This window comes from Rhinoderma darwinii, chromosome 3 (genome assembly GCF_050947455.1).
Source record: "Rhinoderma darwinii isolate aRhiDar2 chromosome 3, aRhiDar2.hap1, whole genome shotgun sequence".
NCBI lineage: Eukaryota > Metazoa > Chordata > Amphibia > Anura > Rhinodermatidae > Rhinoderma > Rhinoderma darwinii.
This window is the reverse complement of record NC_134689.1, coordinates 299,947,370-299,968,075: the sequence shown is the minus strand read 5'-3', so window position 1 is coordinate 299,968,075 and position 20,706 is coordinate 299,947,370. Positions and strand designations below refer to the sequence as shown.

The 20,706-nt window shown below is 42.0% G+C and overlaps 1 protein-coding gene across 1 annotated transcript in view; it reads right to left on the bottom strand.

The window, feature by feature from the left end:
* Positions 1 to 20,463, bottom strand: part of FES (FES proto-oncogene, tyrosine kinase) — a 126,350-nt gene extending 105,887 nt beyond the window's left edge. The window contains exon 1 of the mRNA XM_075858121.1: positions 20,239 to 20,463. The gene's annotated coding sequence lies outside the window, so the exon portion shown is untranslated. The remainder of the gene's footprint in view (positions 1 to 20,238) is intronic.
* Between the last annotated feature and the right edge of the window lie 243 nt (positions 20,464 to 20,706).

Here is a 20,706-nt window from a genome sequence, read left to right as displayed (position 1 = left end):
ACTGAACTGTGATTGGTCTGTCTTGCACTGACAGATCAATCACAGGGATTGGTTCTTTGTCAGCTTGCTGTGTTGCTATGCTGTTTCGGACACCAGTTTGCATTGAACTGTGACCGCGTGACGTGGCGCAGTGACAGTTTATATGCATCACGTACATGTATGTGGGAATGTGCTAACTTGTTGCATTCCCTCACGTACATGTATGTGAAAATTTGGGAAGGGTTTAACTGGTTGCCGACACAGGACGAGTATGCTCGTCCTGAGCGGCGAGCACTTCGTGCATTAGGACGAGCATACTCGTCCTGTGTGAAAGCCGTCTGTGTGTGTCTGTGCGCGCGATCGAGAGCGGGGCAACGGCTGTAATACACAGCCACGGCCCCGCACTGACAGCGGAGAGGAGAGAAACATCTTCTCTCCGCCGTTAACCCTTTGAACGCCACGATGAAAGCTGATCGCGGCGTTCAAAGAGGGGGGACTGCACATTGATCGCATCACAGAAAATAACTGTGACGCGATCAAAGCCCACAACTCATATGGCCAGACAGCCCAGGGCACATTGAAGGACCCCAGGGCTGTCTGAACATATTTCTTGTTGTTAGAGCATACCGAGGTATGCCCTTCCAACTGCCTGTGTACAATCAGTACACAGGCTAATGTACTGGCATATAGATCCAGTACATCCAGTACATCCAGATGCCAGTACATTACAGTTACAAAATCAAAATCAAAATGATAAATCCCTTTATGGGATTAAAAAAAAAAGTTAAATGAATGTACATTTTTTTTAATTATAAATAAATAAATAAAAAGTAAAAAAAATACACAGAAACACACATTTTTTATAATAAATAAACTTTTTAAAATATAAGTCCCAAAACATGAAATAATATAGACATAAAAAAAAAATATAAAAACTGCAGCGGAACTGCTTTTTTTCTGCATTTTCGCCAAAATAAAAATTTATAGAAATTAAACGATAATGTATTTGTACCAAAAAATGGTACCTACATAAAGTACAACTCGTCCCGCAATAAACAAAGTCTCATACAAAAAATAAAAGAGTTATGAGCATCAGGATGCAAAGAGGGAAATGTAAAAAAAATTGCTCTGTCCTCAAGGCCAAAATTGTCCGTGTCCTTAAGGGGTTAAAGAGAATGTGAATTTAAAGACAATTTAATTGATTCCCACCCAGAGATGTACATAGTCAGTCTTTGATAGAATGAAATTTATTTTAAGACTTCCTGCTAAATTTGAGAAAACAATCACACATATCTTTTTGCCACATCTATTCTAAACTTCATGAGAAAAGTGTGACGGTTTATATGTTCACCAGGTGTCTTCTCAATATGAACTGAATGCAATTGTAGAGGTCGATAAATATTATACCTAAGCTGAAACATGTGCTTGTTGTGATATGATGAATAAAACATAACACACAAATACTAATTACTTATTCATTATATTAATATTGCCTAATTTTCATCTCATTACTAGGTTGGCGTGTCATCACGTGCATAGTAATGTTATGCCAGTAATGTTACATGTGACCAAGTCATCTAATGGCAGCAATGGAACTTCATGCCACCATGAGCGAAACTAAACGGAAGTCAACAGCAATTGGACGACGCATTGTGAAGTGATTAGTAAAGGCATTAAACTGAGAGGCGACAGGAGAATAATTCAGAAGCTTTTTGAAATGTCAGAATCCTGGACAACCTCTTTAAATTAATTTCCAATGTCCCAAGATTTGTTTCCAATGCTCCTCCACTAATTTTCCTACATATATTTATGTACTGCACTATAACATGTCACCCTATATACTATACTTTAATTCTGCTGATTTATTGATCTCAATTGAAACTTTAAAGATTTATATGCATTCTTTGTAAAGAATGATTCAGTACAGAAATGTTCACACTAGAGTCATGGTACCCTGCCGTCAGGTTTCTGAATTCTTCTGATGAGCAGATTAATGTAGGATGTGGCACTATTCTGCCCGTGAAACGGAAAACCCAAAACTCTATTATATACAGAGCCTAAGGTCCCTCTCATTCCAGTTTTTACTCTCTGCGCTTATTGGAAACTATTGTTTTTTTTAGTTTTTTAAAAACATACAGAAACATATTCTTGCAGAAGCATACTCCTGGTGGCAAAGTACTATGACAGCTTTGTGCTGAAAAAGGTTAAAATTACCAGCAGACATTAAAAATTTACGTAAATTGTGGCTCTATTGCTTTCTATTATCACTGGAAAGTACAGAGTGCTAAAATATCACTTTTAATATGTTAGAACACATTGGGGCATAAAAAAAAACAACAGAGAGACTCTGGTGGATCGACACATACACCAAGCACATGGAGGAAACACAAATTTTTGTAAAATTTACTGCACTTGAAACTGTCGGCCCACCCCAAAGAAGGAACGATACTGACAGAAGGGTGCTACAAATAGTTAGTAGATGGACATTAGAATTAGATTCAGTAACATGTAATGGCCTTAATGCACAACTGAACTTCAGTTGTTTGATTTAATAGTGTTGTACCACACTAAATATCCATCTACATGTGACCTCCAGATACACTAATATTTTATCAAATAGCTTGGTTCACCACATATACTTGTCCACTATATATACTAGTCCTTCTCAATGAATTAGAATATCATCAAAAAGTTAGTTTATTTCAGTAATTCAATTCAAAAAATGAAACTCATATATTATATAGATTCATTACATACAGAGTGATCTATTTCCAGCAGTTTCTTTTAATGTTGATGATTATGGCTAACAGTAAATAAAAACGCCAAATTTAGTGTCTCAGAAAATTAGAATATTATATACACTACTGTTCAAAAGTTTGGGGTCACCCAGACAATTTTGTGTTTTCTATGAAAACTCACAATTATATTTATCAAATGAGTTGCAAAATGACTAGAAAATATAGTCAAGACATTGACAAGGTTAGAAATAATGATTTTTATTTGAAATAATAATTTTCTTCTTCAAACTTTGCATTCGTCAAAGAATGCTCCATTTGCAGCAATTACAGCATTGCAGACCTTTAGCATTCTAGCTGTTAATTTGCTCAGGTAATCGGGAGAAATTTCACCCCATGCTTCCAGAAGGCCCTCCCACAAGTTGGATTGGCTTGTTGGGCACTTCTTGCGTACCATACGGTCAAGCTGCTCCCACAATGGGGTTGAGATCTGGTGACTGCGCTGGCCACTCCATTACAGATAGAATACCAGCTGCCTGCTTCTTCCCTAAATAGTTCTTGCATAATTTGGAGGTGTGCTTTGGGTCATTGTCCTGTTGTAGGATGAAATTGGCTCCAATCAAGCGCTGTCCACAGGGTATGGCATGTCGTTGCAAAATGGAGTGATAGCCTTCCTTATTCAAAATCCCTTTTACCTTGTACAAATCTCCCACTTTACCAGCACCAAAGCAACCCCAGACCATCACATTACCTCCACCATGCTTGACAGATGGGGTCAGGCACTCTTCCAGCATCTTTTCAGTTGTTCTGCGTCTCACAAATGTTCTTCTGTGTGATCCAAACACCTCAAACTTCGATTCGTCTGTCCATAACACTTTTTTCCAATCTTCCTCTGTCCAATGTCTGTGTGCTTTTGCCCATATTAATCTTTTCCTTTTATTAGCCAGTCTCAGATATGGCTTTTTCTTTGCCACTCTGCTCTGAAGGCCAGCATCCCAGAGTCACCTCTTCACTGTAGACGTTGACACTGGCGTTTTGCGGGTACTATTTAACGAAGCTGCCAGTTGAGGACCTGTGAGGCGTCTATTTCTCAAACTAGAGACTCTAATGTACTTGTCTTGTTGCTCAGTTGTGAAGCGGGGCCTCCCACTTCTCTTTCTACTCTGGTTAGAGCCTGTGTGTGATGTCCTCTGAAGGGAATAGTACACACCGTTGTAGGAAATCTTCAGTTTATTGGCAATTTCTCGCATGGAATAGCCTTCATTTCTAAGAACAAGAATAGACTGTCGAGTTTCACATGAAAGCTCTCTTTTTCTAGCCATTTTGAGAATTTAATCGAACCCACAAATGTAATGCTCCAGATTCTCAACTAGCTCAAAGGAAGGTCAGTTTTATAGCTCCTCTAAATAGCAAATCTGTTTACAGCGGTGCTAACATAATTGCACAAGGGTTTTCAAGGGTTTTCTAATCATCCAATTAGCCTTCTAACACAGTTAGCAAACACAATGTACCATTAGAACACTGGAGTGATGGTTGCTGGAAATGGGCCTCTATACACCTATGTAGATATTGCATTAAAAACCAGACGTTTGCAGCTAAAATAGTCATTTAGAACATTAACAATGTATAAAGTGTATTTCTGATTCATTTAATGTTATCTTCATTGAAAAAAACTGTGCTTTTCTTTCAAAAGTAAGGAAATTTCTAAGTGACCCTAATCTTTTGAACGGTAGTGTAAGCCCAATTTAAAAAATTATTTTTAATACCGAAATGTTGGCCTACTGAAAAGTATGTACAGTATATTCACTCAATACTTGGTCGGGGCTCCTTTTACATGAATTACTGCATCAATGCGGCGTGGCATGGTGGCGATCAGCCTGTGGCACTGCTGAGGTGTTTTGGAAGCCCAGATTGCTTTGATGGCGGCCTTCAGCTCGTCTGCATTGTTGGGTCTGGTGTCTCTCATCTTCTTCTTGGCAATACCCTATAGATTCTCTATGGGGTTTAGGTCAGGCGAGTTTGCGAGACAATCAAGCACAATGATACTGTGGTTATTAAACCAGGTATTGGTACTTTTGGCAGTATAGGCAGGTGCCAAGTCATGCTGGAAAATTAAATCAGCATCTTCATATAGCTTGTCAGCAGAGGGAAGCATGAAGTGCTCGAAAATGTCCTGGTAGACGGCTGCGCTGACTCTGGACTTGATATAACACAGTGGACCAACACCAGCAGATGACATGGCTCCCCAAACCATCACTAACTGTGGAAACTTCACACTGCACCGCAAGAAACTTGGATTGATGCCTCTCCACTCTTCCTCCAGACTCTGGGACCTTTATTTCCAAATGAAATGCAAAATTTACTTTCATCTAAAAACAGGTCTTTGGACCACAGAGCAACAGTGTTGGTCCACTGTAGGGATGCACGATGCATCGAAACTTCGATACTGTTTCGATACTTTGCATCTCCAAACCGTTCGATACCGTTATTTAATGTATTTCGATACTTAGCTCTGCGGCCGCACATCTTAGTATAGTAACACATGAATGTATGAGAGCGGGGCTGCGGCTGTGTAATACAGTCATTGCCCTGCTCCAGAGTCCTGACAAGTGCGCGCCGTCATGATGATGTGATTCGGCCAGCGCTGCACTAATGAGCGGCGGCAATGAAGACAGAACATGGCGGGCGTACTGCAAAACACCCCCATGTTCTGTCTTCAGTGCCTGTGTCGCCTCTCATTAGTGCAGCGCCGGCCGCATCACATCATGCTGACCGCGCGCACTTAATGTCAAGAGCGGGGCAATGGCTGTATTACACAACCGCAGCCCTGCTCTATAACGGCGGAGATCAGAGAAATCTCTCCACCGCTATTCTACTGAATGCTGCGATCAAAGCTGACTGCAGCATTCAAGAGGAAGTGAGAAGGGGGGATGCCCCTTGGATCACATCACAGGAATCCCTGAGATGCGATTGAGGTACATACTATATATGGGCAGACAGCCCAGGGTCCATTGAAGGACCCCAGTGCTGTTCTACCATATTTCCTGTTGTTAGGGCATACTTAGGTATGTCCTAACAACTTCCTGTGTACTATCAGTATACAGGCTAATGTACTGGCATATAGTTATATGCCAGTACATTAAAGTTTAAAAATAAAGTAAAAACATAAAGTAATGTTAAATAAACAAAAATATACATACACCTTTTTTACAATAAACATTAAAATAAGTCTCAATACATAAAATATTCACATATTGGGTATTGGCGCGGCCGTAATGACCTTCACAACAATTTTTTTGCATCATTTATGATGTGTACGCTGTGAAAAAATAAAATAAAAACTGCTTTCTTTCACTTATTGTGGGGTTCGAGGTGCGATGAATTTAACCTCCATGTGCCTCACATTAATAGTAATTAACCCCATCATGTACTTTACACATTAACCCATTATGACTGAGAAACATGATGGGATTAATTACTATTAATGTGAGGCACATTCAAAATTCATCAAACCTCGCGCCGCACATCAGAAAACAGAAGCACTTTTTTTTTTATTACTGTTGGCAAAGTATCGAATTGGTATGGAAATCGCAATACTAAACGAAGTATCGGTATCGAAGTCCAAATTCTGGTATCGTGACATCTCTAGTCCACTGTGTTATATCAAGACCAGAGTCAGCGCAGACGTCTACCAGGAAATTTTAGAGCACTTCATGCTTCCCCCTGCTGACAAGCTTTATGGAGATACTGATTTAATTTTCCAGGAGGACTTGGCATAAGCCCACACTGCCAAAAGTACCAATACCTGGTTTAATAACCACAGTATCACTGTGCTTGATTGGCCAGCAAACTCGCCTGACCTAAACCCCATAAAGAATCTATGGGGTATTGTCAAGAGGAAGATGAGAGACACCAGACCCAACAATGCAGACGAGCCCTAATGCCGCTATCAAAGCGACCTGGGCTTCCATAACACCTCAGTAAACCACAGGTTGATCGTCTCCATGCCACGCCGCATTGATGCAGTAATTCATGCAAAAGGAGGCCCGACCAATTATTGAGTGCCTTTACTGTACATACTTTTCAGTAGGCCAACATTTCGGTATTAAAAATCTTTTTTTAAATTGGGCTTATATAATATTCTAATTTTCTGAGACAGTAAATTTGGGGTTTTCATTAACGGTTTGCTATACACATCAACATTAGAAGAAAAAATTATGGAAATAGATCACCCTGTGTGTAATGCATCAATATAATATATGAGTTTCAATTTTTGAATTGAATTACTGAAATAAATTAACTTTTTGATGATATTCTAATTCATTGAGAAGGACTAGTATAACACGCAATTGTGCCCCTTGAAATCACCATTATGTATAGTAACACTTACCCCCTCTGTTACGTCTTAACCTAACTAAATTATAAATAGTCTCCCTTGCACTTATAAAAGAATCAAAGAATGAGCGTTCTACATCACTCCATCCCTCCAATAGATTAGGAACATCCCTGTTCCACCCCGCAAATGCCCTATCAAAAGGTATCTGCCCAGAAGACAACAATAGGGAATAGGTTTGGATGTGGGCCTTTGGGAGGTCTGATACACCAAGCAGGTCCTCCAGTCTAGAGAAGTCCAATGGAGGCGTACCAGAACAAAATTGGGCTGCATAAGCATGAAATAATTGAAGATAATGGAAAAAGGCTTTTCTCGAGATTCCATAATGATCTTCAAGTTCAGAGAAGGCTACAAAAGCCAGTATCCATAGAATAAATTTGACCCAGAAACTTTACCCCTGCCCCAGTCCACAACACCGCTCTCGGCAAAGACTCGAGGTGAGACAACCAGGGATTGTTCCATAATGGAGTTCTAGGGGAGTATAGATAACTGAGTTGACCCTCAATAAATCTTGTGCTGCTCTCCAGGACCGTTCCACAGTCTGGAGCGGCAGAAATGCAAGACACGGGGACTTATACCTATAATGCAAATTTGTGAGACTCTTGTAGGAAGTCATAAGCGCTCCAGCTAGTGCAGTGGCTGCAGTACTTAAGTCTATATCAATCCACCAGTGTGAAATTACCAACTGTGATGCCAAGTAGTATAAATAAAGATTAGGCACTATCACCCCCCCAGATGTTTAGGGGCCTGTAGTAGACCAAGACTAAACCTAGGTGTGCCTCCCTGCCAGTAGAATGACCATAGAATACTATCAAGCTGTCTAAAGAACTGTTTAGGCCATGAAATCGGGCAGGCATGAAACAAGTAGAGAAACTTAGGTAGATATATCATCTTAAAGAGATTAGTCCTGCCATAAAAGGAGAGAGGGAGATTTTTCCAGGTATTTAGCTGTCTTTTATTAGAAGCCACCAAGCGTAGTAAATTAAGGGAGATCCAAACTCCAAGGTATGTCAATTGAGAGACTATTTGTAATGGTACGGGGAGGCTCTGCCGGGAGCGGTATCAGGGAGAGAGGGGAAACATCACCGATTTAGACCAATTCACTGATAAGCCAGAGAAGGCCCAAATGCATCAATTAATTGTAAAAGAGAAGTCAGCGAAGGACCATAATCTGCCAGATTCACTAGTGTATGATCAGCATATAAGGATATTTTCTCCAGTATGGGGCTTCGAGGAATGTATGGCTGAAGATTGGCGTATGGCCAATGCCAGGGGTTCTATTGCGAGGGAAAATAGCAATGGGGAGAGAGGTCATCCCTGATGGGTACCCCATCCCAAGGAGAAGGATTTGGACACATTCAGATTAATTCTCACCCTATCACTAGGACCTTCATATAATAGGCGCACAAGAGTAATACATCTTGGACCAAAGTTTAAGTGGGAAAGGAGTATCCAAAGATTCTGCCATTCCTACACAATGTATCTTTAACTATAAACTGTGCTCAGAGACTACAGTACAAAAAGATACTAGCTGCAATTCCCCAATACATATGAGGGACGATCCTATAACAGCATCCACTCAAAATTTCCCTTACTATTAAACCACGGAACAGGGTGTCCAGTGGCTAAATTACCATACAGTGCTTGGGGAATCCCGGCTGGATTTCCTTGCGACACTCCTTACATCATTGGGAACAACCCTCTATGTCAGAGAGGGCGGAGTTGCTTACGAGCGCTGGCTAGCATAATGCTGGCAAGCTAGGAAGTGTCTCTGACGTCAGATGCCGAGACCGGAGGCTTGTTTGAATCGAAGCGTGCTGGAAGCAGCACACACACTTGCCACTGAAAGTAATATTATGTATTCCCCAAGGAAAGCCACTCTTGAGGTTTCTGCCCTAACCGCACTATTGAAATTACACCCAGGCGTGCCTGTCACCCTCTCCCCTGAAGAATCCTGGGACGTTTTGAGAGGATGTAGCCACACAGGAGTACACTAGGGACATTTCCCTTCTAGGGCTGCTCTCTTCAGAGCATTGCCCACACCTTTTAATAAAGGGCAAATTTTTGATAATTACATCTTGCGCTTTACAAACATATATACTTATCCACAAGAACCCCTGGATAATATATATCCAAAGTATGCCTGAATTAGGTTGGAATTGGATATTTTTTTTCTTCTTTTTTCTTTTTGGAGCATGGGACTAGACTGTCCCATTTTATTTCAAGAATCAATGTGACATATGGACATTTTGAATGGTAACTTATATTAAAAATTATATTTTAGAACTCTGTGCTTTCCAGTGATCATAAGTATTTTCGCAGCAGAGCTTTGTTGCTTAAATTGGTGAAACCAGATTGTTCACACATACCTATGGTTCCATTGCTTTCTTGCTGTATGCTGTGACACTTTTAGGCTTCGTTTACATCTGTGTCGGGATTCTATTCATGGGTTCCGTCAGAGCTTCCCGTCAGGGGAACCCATGAATGGAATCCAAACTGAAACAAATGGAAACCATAGGTTTCCGCATGCATCACCATTGATTTCAATAGTGACAGATACGGTGTAAATGGTTTCTGTTTGTCACCGTTGTGCAAGGATTCCGTTGTTTTGACGGGAATAAATAGCGCAGTCAACTACGGTATTGATTCCGTCAAAACAACAATCGTTTCTGTTTGTTTCAATTTGGATTATGTTCATGGGTACCCCTGACGGAACGCTCAGACAGAACCCATGAACGGAGTCCCAACACAGATGTGAACAAAGCCTTTGCAGTACGGTGAAAAACTACTAGCTCATGCTGTCAATTTTAGGCAGGAGAGAAAATAATACTATGGTTTAATTATGTAAAAGATCCTTTTATAGTGACCTAAACCCTGAATTTTCTTGCTTGATATTAGCTGAAATTACTGGCTCCACTGAAAATTATAAGATAAACAAAATGTACTAATACACCACAGTTTTTGTATTAATACCTTATTTACTTTTTCATTTTATTTATTTATTTAACTTATCGCCCATGTAAAACATGGAATGAACTTAGTGAATCTCCACCTCTTAACACTACGTTGTTTTTGTTCCAACATACTAGTCTTACTAAGTTCTTAAAATACCTTAATAGTAGTTAGCGCTCTACTAGATAGACATGGAGTTATATGATAAAACTCTGGCTGCCTTTAGCCAGCACTAGAGGGAGCCCACTGCATACTTTTTCATTATTGAGTTCAATGTATAACTGTATGCTGTAAACTCAAATGCTGTCCTAGAGGTGGCTGAAGGCAGCCGGAATTTTATCAGAAGATTTGGAGCTTTGTATTTGACTGCTATGAAGATAAAGGTAATTAACCAGCACATCATTTTGGAGGTACAAAACAAAATGGTGTTCAAGGGAAGATATTTACTTTAAAATGAATTTCTTTACTATAAGCAGTAATTTCAACCTAATTTTTCCTATAGTTTGATATCAGCTTTGACAATACTATGAATCCATTTTAGTTTAATCCTCTGCAGAACTGCTTTTATTTATTTACTTCTGTTGCTCATACAGCAGCAACCTATTCTGCAGCGTGTTCAGAGATTGTCATCATTTACTTCAGTCCCTGTCCCCAATGGGGCTTTTTTTCCACTAAGAGACCCCCTCTATCGTCAGTATGGAGAGCCGTTGCAAAGACCTGACCTTACCCACCGATTTAAACGGAAGCCCTTTAGGTTAATGCCTCATTTAAAGAGGCTCTGTAACCAGATTTTCAAACCCCTATCTCCTATTGCAGCAGATCGGCGCTGCAATGTAGATTACAGTAACGTCTTTTTTTTTTTTCAAAAACAAGCATTTTTGGCCAAGTTATGACCATTTTTATATTTATGCAAATGAGCCTTTCTTAAGTACAACTGGGCGTGTTTAAAGTTATGTCCAAGTGGGCGTGTATTGTGTGTGTACATCTGGGCGTTTTTACTTGTTTTACTAGCTGGGCGTTGTGAATAGAAGTGTATGATGCTGACGAATCAGCATCATCCACTTCTCTTCGTTACCACCCAGCTTCTGGCAGTGCACAGACACACAGCGTGTCCTCGCGAGATCACGCTGTGACGTCACTCACTTCCTCCCACAGGAACTTCATCGCGTCGGATGAGCGAGGACACGCTGTGTGTCTGAACTGCCAGAAGCTGGGTGGTAACGGAGAGAAGTGGATGATGCTGATTCGTCAGCATCATACACTTCTATTCACAACGCCCAGCTAGTAAAACAAGTAAAAACACCCAGATGTACACGCACAATACACGCCCACTTGGACATAACTTTAAACATGCCCAGTTGTACTTAAGAAAGGCTAATTTGCATAAATATAAAAATGGTCATAACTTGGCCAAAAATGCTCGTTTTTGAAAAAACAAAACGTTACTGTTATCTACATTGCAGCGCCGATCTGCTGCAATAGGAGATAGGGGTTTGAAAATCTGGTGACAGAGCCTCTTTAAATGAAGAATATCCACCATTTATTCTCAGAGATAATAAATGTTTTTTCCAGTTATCGGGGCCCGTACACGGTTCTTGCACAGGGTCTCTCACTTGTCTGTGTCCACCCATGCTCCAAGTTACTTATCAAACCAATAATTCCAAACTCCTGCGTTTTCTACTCAATTCTCAAGTTCAGCACACCCATTAAACACTGCTCTATTGGCAAATGCACCATCATTTACAAGTGTCACTGGTTACCAAAATGTATTGAGCAATGGGAGTGGGCTTCCTGGGATCCTTATCTTTCATGTCACATAAATACAGAAGGAAACTACCTCAGGTATTTTCATAATGCTTTGAGACTATTATGCAGAGCAATGACGCAATCTATGTGTAATACGTGACTAATTGCCGGTCAGTGCATTTCATTTTCCCCTCTTAAATGTTCTTACAATGTCCTTATTCTTCTGCTCATATCAAGTCACAATTAAATATATTGAATATATGCATTAAAGCAGGGCTCTCAAGCACACAGCCTGCGGGTCACAGAGCCGCTAGTATCGGCTCTGCTCCGGGACTCTGTGGAATTCCCTGACATCGCTGTCAACATATGGACAGTGTTGTCAGGGTCTTTCCCAGAGCGGAGTCCCGGGCAGAGCGCTAGTATCGGCTTTGCTACGGGACTCTGTGGAATTCCCTGACATCGGTTTCCATATATGGACAGTGTTGTCAGGGTCTTCCCCAGATTGGATTCCCGGGCAGATCGCTAGTATCGGCTCTGCTACGGTACTCTGTGGAATTCCCTGACATCGCTGTCCATATATGGATAGTGTTGTCAATGTCTTCCCCAGAGCGGAGTCCCGGACAGAGCGTTAGTATAGACTCTGCTCCGGGACTCTGGAATTCCCTGACATCGCTGTCCATATATGGGCAGTGCTTTCAGGGTCTTCCCCAGAGCAGAGTCCCGGGCAGAGCGCTAGTATAGGCTCGGCTCCGGGACTCTGTGGAATCCCCTGACATCGCTGTCCACATAGGAACATCGATGTTTAGGGCTTCCCCAGAGCTGGACCGTGATGTCAAGAGCACAGTTGTAGAACCCAGTAGGAGCGCTACTAGCGCTCTGCCTGGAACTCCAGCTCTGGGGTTGCCCCTGACATCTCTGTCCATATATGAACAGTGATGTCAGGAGCAGAGCTGGAATCCCAGGCAGCGTGCTAGAAGCGGCTCTCCTCCGGGATTCCATATATGGACACTGATATTGAGGGCTTCCCCAGAGTTGCGGAGCAGAGCCTATACTAGTGCTCCGCTCTGGGACCCCGGGTCTGGGATTGCCCCTGACAGCACATTCCGGTCCAGGAGGATCCCCTGACGTCACTGTGTATGGATAGTAACGTCAGGGGCTCCTCCTGCAGAGGAATCCCTGGTCAAAGCATGGGCAACGCTCTGGCTGGGGATTCCACTCCTAGAGGGAGCCCCAGTGGAACTATCTACTGGGGGTGTGTGTAGCACTATCTACAAGGGGTGTGTGTGGCATTATCTACAGAGGGTACTGTGGCAGCATCTACAGAGGGCACTGTGGCAGCATCTACAGAGGGCACTGTGGCAGCCTCTATAGAGGGCACTGTGGCAGCATCTACAGAGGGCACTGTGCCAGCATCTACAGAGGGCACTGTGCCAGCATCTACAGAGGGCACTGTGGCAGCATCTACATAGGGCACTGTGGCAGTATCTACAGAGGGCACTGTGGAATTATCTACAGAGGGCACTGTGGGTGTGTGGCAGTATCTACAGAGGGCACTGCGGCAGCATCTACAGAGGGCACTGTGGCAGTATCTACAGAGGGCACTGTGGCAGCATCTACAGAGGGCACTGTGGAATTATCTACAGAGGGCACTGTGGCATTATCTACAGAGGGCACTGTGGCAGTATCTACCAAGGGCACTGTGGCAGTATCTACAGAGGGCACTGTGGCAGTATCTACAGAGGGCACTGTGGCAGCATCTACAGAGGGCACTGTGGCAGCATCTACAGAGTGCACTGTGGCAGCATCTACTGAAGGCACTCTGGCAGCATCTACAGAGGGCACTGTGGCAGCATCTACAGAGGGCACTGTGGCAGAATCTACAGAGGGCACTGTGGCAGCATCTACAGAGGGCACTGTGGCAGTATCTACATAGGGCACTGTGGAATTATCTACAGAGGGCACTGTGGGTGTGTGGCAGCATCTACAGAGGGCACTGTGGCAGCATCTACAGAGGGCACTGTGGCAGCATCTACAGAGGGCACTGTGGCAGTATCTACATAGGGCACTGTGGAATTATCTACAGAGGGCACTGTGGAATTATCTACAGAGGGCACTGTGGGTGTGTGGCAGTATCTACAGAGGACACTGGCATTATCTAGGGGTGTGTGGCATTATCTACAGAGGGCACTGTGGCAGTATCTACAGAGGCCACTGTGGCAATATCTACAGAGGGCACTGTGGAAGTATCTACAGAGGGCTATGTAGCACTATCTAAAAAGGGGCTGCCCAATCTTGACATTTGTGTGTCTGCCAAACGCTGCCAACTGAGACGCTGGACTACATTTAGCGACACTTAAGCTGGAAAACTGGATTGTCGAAATAAGCACGTGGAGAAAACTCACAAATTTCGGTTAAGTTTAAACCTAGCGCTATTATTATAGTAATGTAGTATTATAGTCGTTCAAATAACTAATTGATTAACAATAATTCTGTATTGTATCAAATTGGAAGATAATGCGGCCCGTAAACTTCACATTTTTTCTATATGTGGCCCACTTACCCAGTCGAGTTTGAGACCCCTGCTTTACACCCCGGGATGTACATTGTTAGCATTTCATAGCATTACATTTATTTAAAGTTTTTACATTTGAGAAAACAATCACACGTTTCTTCTTGTCACATCTATTCTAATTGTACATGATAAAAGTGTAATAGTTTATATGTTCCTCAGGTGTCTTCTCATTATGAACTGAACTCAATTGCAGAGGTCTTCAAAAACCAAAATATTATACCTGAGCGGAGACATGAACTTGATGCGATATGATGATTAAAACATAAGACACAAAACTAAATATAGTTATTAATATTGCCAAATTTCCTTGCACTTTATCCAACCACTGGCCATTATTATCCATCAATACTGTTCTATAGAGTTTTCGTTTAAAGGTAAGGCCACATGGGGACTTCAGTTGTGTGCACAATTTTACGGATTCCCCGTGGCTGCAACTGTTGAACTATTTTTAGGTTGTTACAGCGAAGACTTCCCAAGTCCTTTCTGCATTGAGTGGCAAGCAATGTGTAAATCAATGTATTTGTATGGGCTGCAACAGATGGGTGGTATGTTTGTTTCTTCTAAGATGAATGCCTCTAACATGACCTTACAAATATTGGGGTGGGTGAAAATTAGGTCAGCTCACATTGAGTTTTTTGGCTCTAGTTTTGATGCAGAAACGGCATCAAAATCAGCGCCAAAACAGCCCAAATCACCCCCTATTGATTTCAATGGAGGAAAGTGGAGTTTTTTTCCAGGCAAGTTTTGGCTGCTCACGGAAAAAAAAGCCACATGTTCTTTCTTCCTGTCTCTGACCCCCCCCCCCCCATTGAGATTAATGGGAGGCAAAAAAAAACCTGCGGCACTCATTTCTGAGCATTTTTTGCCTGCGGACCTTGCAATAGATTTAATGGCTGCTGGCAAAAAAACACAGAAAAAAAAGTGTTAAAATAACGCTGGCAGTTCAAAATCTGCCACAAAATTCCTGAAGGTTTTTCCTGCCTGCAAAAAAACTCTGTGTCAACTACCCCTTAGGCCCTGTTCACACAGAGTATCTTGCAGGTAGAAAAAATCTGCCTCAAAATTCCTGAAGCGTTTTTTTGCGGCCTTTGAGGACCGCGGACAAAAAATGCTACGAAAAACCCTTGGAAACGAGCACTGCAGGTATTTTTCTGCCTCCCATTGATTTCAATAGGAGGTCAGAGGCTGAACCATGGCAAGAAACTAAGTCCACAGTATTATCAATTTATAACTTCAGAGTAAGTAAGGCTCCTTTCACACCAAGTTTAGCAAAGTGTACGTTTTTTATTATAAGGCAAAAATAAATATATAGCTTGCCAAATGACAGAAATGTGTTTAATAAAAGTATATGTTGCATACTCATGGGCTACGTTTGCATACATTTGACACCATAAAAAGTATACGTTGATGAATAATTAAGTGGTTGACAGCTTGGAGAAATTGACCGGTTTTATGTAAATTAAAAAACTATACTAAATAAAGTATGCAAAGTATGGCATACGTCACGCCATTGATTGTTATTTGGGGAAAAAAATACTCTTTTTGCATTTCTGACATTCGTAAAATGCACCTTTATTAATTTGGTACACTACAGGTATACACAGTATTCAGTGGGGGGTTTTTCTTGCATGCTGAGGCTAGGTTCACATCCCGTTTTTGTATCCTATTGAAAGGTACTGGATTTTTTGTGTGTCAAATTTAGGGACGGATGACACAGGACTCGAACATTATGCAGGCTCCTCATTTCTGTCCTGTTGAAGAACAGGATCTAAAATGATCTTGTTTTTTTGTACAATAGAAGTCAATAGCAACATGATAGGAATCCTGCTCCATCCTTTTTTCGAATCTTAATAAAAAACAGTACCATTCAACACTATGTAAAAACGTCATGTGCACAGAGCCTAAGGCTTCCTCTTTTTTCTATTCCTCCTCTAATGTGATGCATTTCCCTTCAATGACAGACCTACTGTTCACTCGGAAACCATTCATAAACAATACACTGGCATATTTTTATAAATGCCCCCTCTGAAAAGAAAGAGCTTGATCAATGCACTTCTTTCTGTTATGCAAAGATGTTTCTGTGGTTATACCAACTTTTCATAAGGTACAAGCAATAATTGTCTATAGTACAAAAGCAACAGAAACTCCTTTGTACTGTATAAAAAACTTACTGGACATTTTCCTAATTTTTTCATTGTTCCTTGATTGACATTTATTTTCCTATGATGGAGAATAAGGACTCATGCACATGACCGCAATTTTTATCCGCAACTACGAATTCGTAATTTAGAATAAAAATACTGATCCATTCATTTATATCGGCCACAGACACCTTCCCGTATATTTATGTGTAAGTGTCCGGGCCGTAGAAATAACCCGCATAAAATAGGACATGTCCTATTTTTTGCATTTACGCACCGTGCTCCTATACTTTTTAATTTGAGCACGGCCCGCAAATGCCCGTAAACTGACCATAAATGCTGCACAATCGTGTGCATGAGGCTTAAGGCTATGTTCACATCTGCACTAAGAATACAATGCTGTGACGATCCGATTAGGCTGGGGATTCTGCTCCTGGAGAAGCCCCTGGTGTCACTATCCATATATGGACAGTGATGTCAGCGGCTCCTCCATACTACAGGGTGGCCGATGCCCTGGCTGGGAAATCTGCTCTTAGAGGGAGCCCCAATGGAGCTATCTACAGGGGAGGGCTGTTAGCCCTATCTACAGGCATGGTGGTGCTATTTATTTATTTTTCAATTAGAATTTGTATTCATTTTTCAAAAACAAACAATAAAGAATACACTTTCAAGTACTTTCAACAGTGTAAACAATCAGTGTAGCATGTAGGTGAGGGAAAAAGGAGGGGGAAGGAAAAGGACAAAAGTACCTGAGCACAGAAATGCAAATATAAATCAGCAGTCAATATCAGTAGCAGTGAACAAAAAGTAAAATTGGTTATAGTAGTGAACAATTAGGATTTACCAGAAAGTCAGTACACAAAATACAAATACGGTAATTAATACACCACAAGTTAACAGGAAATATGGTGGCGCTATTTTCAAGGGGGGTGGCACTATCTACATGGGCACTGTAGCACTATGTGGGCACTGGCACTTTATATGTGAGCACTTGGTCATCGCTTTAGGGAGAGGTGGTGGATAGCTGCCACTGTGACCTGCAGCTGCACAAGGGGGGACTGGTATAGCTTCCGCCTTTGGGGACTCTGTGAAAGGTAGTGGGCAGCTCCTACCGTAACCTGCAGGGGAGACCCGTGTTGACCTATCGTGCCAGGTCATGTGGGACAGTCAGATGCAGCCTCCTCTGGGAGGGTCACCTGCGTGGGTGACGTACCCCGCCCTCAGTTCGGACCTTCCTCCTGCACTGAAACACTATTCTGTGTATATTGCCTATGCAAGTTCTAAGTAAAGTGTTATGAATCAAGGCAACGGAAGGGTGTCAGTCATTGCCCAGGACTCTCATCTGTCCTCCTAATATATGCCCATTTGGAAAGGAGTTTACCAGATGGCATAACCCCTTTAAGCTGGCCATAGCTGTAATTATTAAATGGGTTTTCTGGTTAAGGCCCCATGCACACGACCGTATTTTCATCTATCCGTAAATACTGTCCGTAAATACAGATCCATAGTCATCCGTAACTTATATGTACATATGGAAGGGTGTCCGTAAACACGGTCCGTATTGCATCTGTATTTGATCCGTATATACGGATCCGTAAAAAACAAGAGGGGGGCTGCAAATGATGTCACCAACATGTTGCATAGCAACGCTTCCGTAAATACGGACGGTTTACAGATGCACATCTGTAATTACTGACAAGAATAGGACAGGTTCTATAATTTTTTCAGCACGGATACCCATCCGTAAAAATACTGAAAGGTGTCCGTAGCCAATAGAAATGAATGGGTCCGTAATTACGGTCTGTAATTACAGGTGAAATATACGGTCGTGGGCATGGGGCCTTAGAAGGAAACCAAATTATAAAAAAACAGCCCTATCAGGACCCTCATCTGCTAGCCAGAGCACAGAGTACCATATATTACATGGACAGGCCATTGATTTTAATGGGAACCGTGTAATCCTTAATTTCCCCTGTGGTGGAGTTGGAGTGGAATGGAACACTTGCTGCCAGGTTTCCCCACAGATTACTGATGACCACTGGCGGTCCCAACAGTGTGACAACCTGTCATTAGCTTCATTTCAGAGAACCCTTGTAACAAAAAGGGATTGTAAAAAACAGACAACCACTTTGATGATGTCTCGGAACGTAATTACTCTGTTTATGGTATCAAAACAATTTGACACAATTAAAGCTCTGTTCACATTTGTGTCAGAGGCTCTGCTTTTTGTCCGGCAAAACTATGTAAACCATGACAGAAACCCGGACATGTGAACATAGCCTAAAGGCTTTATTACACCGGACAATTTTGTCTGATGCAACGAGCTCCGATCAACGAGACAGTTCATTGATCGGCGCTCGTTTGCTCCTGTCACAAGGAGCTAAGTATGAGGACGAGCGGTCGCTACTCAGATCGCTCGTCCCCATACATTATTATCATGTCGGCAGCGCGTCTCCCTGTTTACACAGGGAGATGTGCTGCCGACAACAATAATATTTCAGTTTTTTTAAACGCTTGTCTGCCCAATAATTGCCCAATGTAAAAGGGCCTTTACTGAGATCTTCATTAGAACATCAACTGTCCATGTTTTAAGATTCTGATTAATTATTAACCACAGTCATGTACAGCGCTGTTCACACCATGTTTTTTGCAATAAAAAAAATTTATTCTTTTTACGCATCTATTTATGTTTTCTGACAGATCCGAAAACAATTGCCTTTGGCAACCATTTGACTTTAAGAAAACAGATCTTTTTTTTTTTGTACTAAAGAAAAAGTGATGCTTTTGTCTCTTCAGACTGTACTCTATGGATGTTATGCATTTGGATCTGTATGCTTATGAACTAATTATATATCATTATTTCAAAAGAAAATATGGGAACCATATAGTATACGTTATGTTTTGGATTAAGAAAACCTATAGCAGTAGAAAGGGACGGACATCAAAGGGGTCTGTCAGGTAACAACTAGTTTATCGATAGTCAGGTGCTTTCTTCATCTAGTACTTCTGCCAAACGCTGTGCCAATTTCTAACCCGTAATGGGCAATCATTAACAGTCCCGTATATGCAATCCAGTAGACATTAGTAGGGAGTACTAATATTTTCTTGGTGGTGGCAACTTTTGCCTACAGGGACCCTGCGCAGGTGCGCAGGCTGTATACAGTACATGGTATATAGGGTATGAAGGGATCCTAACCACGACACGTATCTGATGAGCCATAAGTGATCATACACTGCCAGCTTCAAAATGTTTTGCATTGTTACAATTTGTTTCAATCATAGAACACTCAGATCTCATCATTTATGGTCATTCACAATGATCACGTCTGTAGTCCGCTTTTTATACAAAGCTGTAATGTGGTTCACTAGCAGAGCTCAACTTGCATCTGTTGTAGACTATGCCACTCTGTAGTATGGCACCTGTGCCCCATCCAATAACTAGCAGTCCTGATATTACTCTATTCCTCTATACAGTGTACATGATAGAGCAGTATGGTGTAGTCCCTGGAGACTGCTGTACAGGTTCGCCCTATTGGGCAGGACTAGGAATAGGGTGACAGCCTGGGTTCACTCTCTCTTCCCCTAGATGTCTCTTATTGTCACTACTGCCCTCTAGCCTGCTACTGCCCCCTAGCTGCGGCCGCTTTTCACCTGCCAGCTGTGTAAGACTACCCTGGCTGTGACTATCGCATACACTGTACACCATATGCCAGCACTTACCTGTGTAGTAGACCCACAGCCTGGCACTCACTATGTCCTGTGCTCGGTGTAAGACATAGCTGTCCTTGTAGTCACGTCCCTTGCTGGTGAGAGTCTTGCCCCAGCAGCTGTGGGGTGTCCCCTCAGGTCCCGGGTACAGTTTGTCTAATGTTGTCCCTCTCTATGAGCTGCCTCCTTCCCCTGCTCGTGCTGAGTGACTTCACACCCTGGCTAGTGGCAATGTTACCACAGCACTTCCCACACTGACTGTGTAACGCTGCCTCCTCATGTCATCGACGAAGAACACACATTAACCCTCTCAATACCTGGAGAAGCCCAAATGTTCTGTGCAAGACTATAGTGCACTCCAGCTGCAGAGGAAAGGGGTTGAAAAACAACAAAAGTCCAACAAACTGGATATGAAATGATAGTGAAGATCTGGTTAGAGAGACCTTCAAATATTATATCAGGGAAGGGAACTGCAATAAT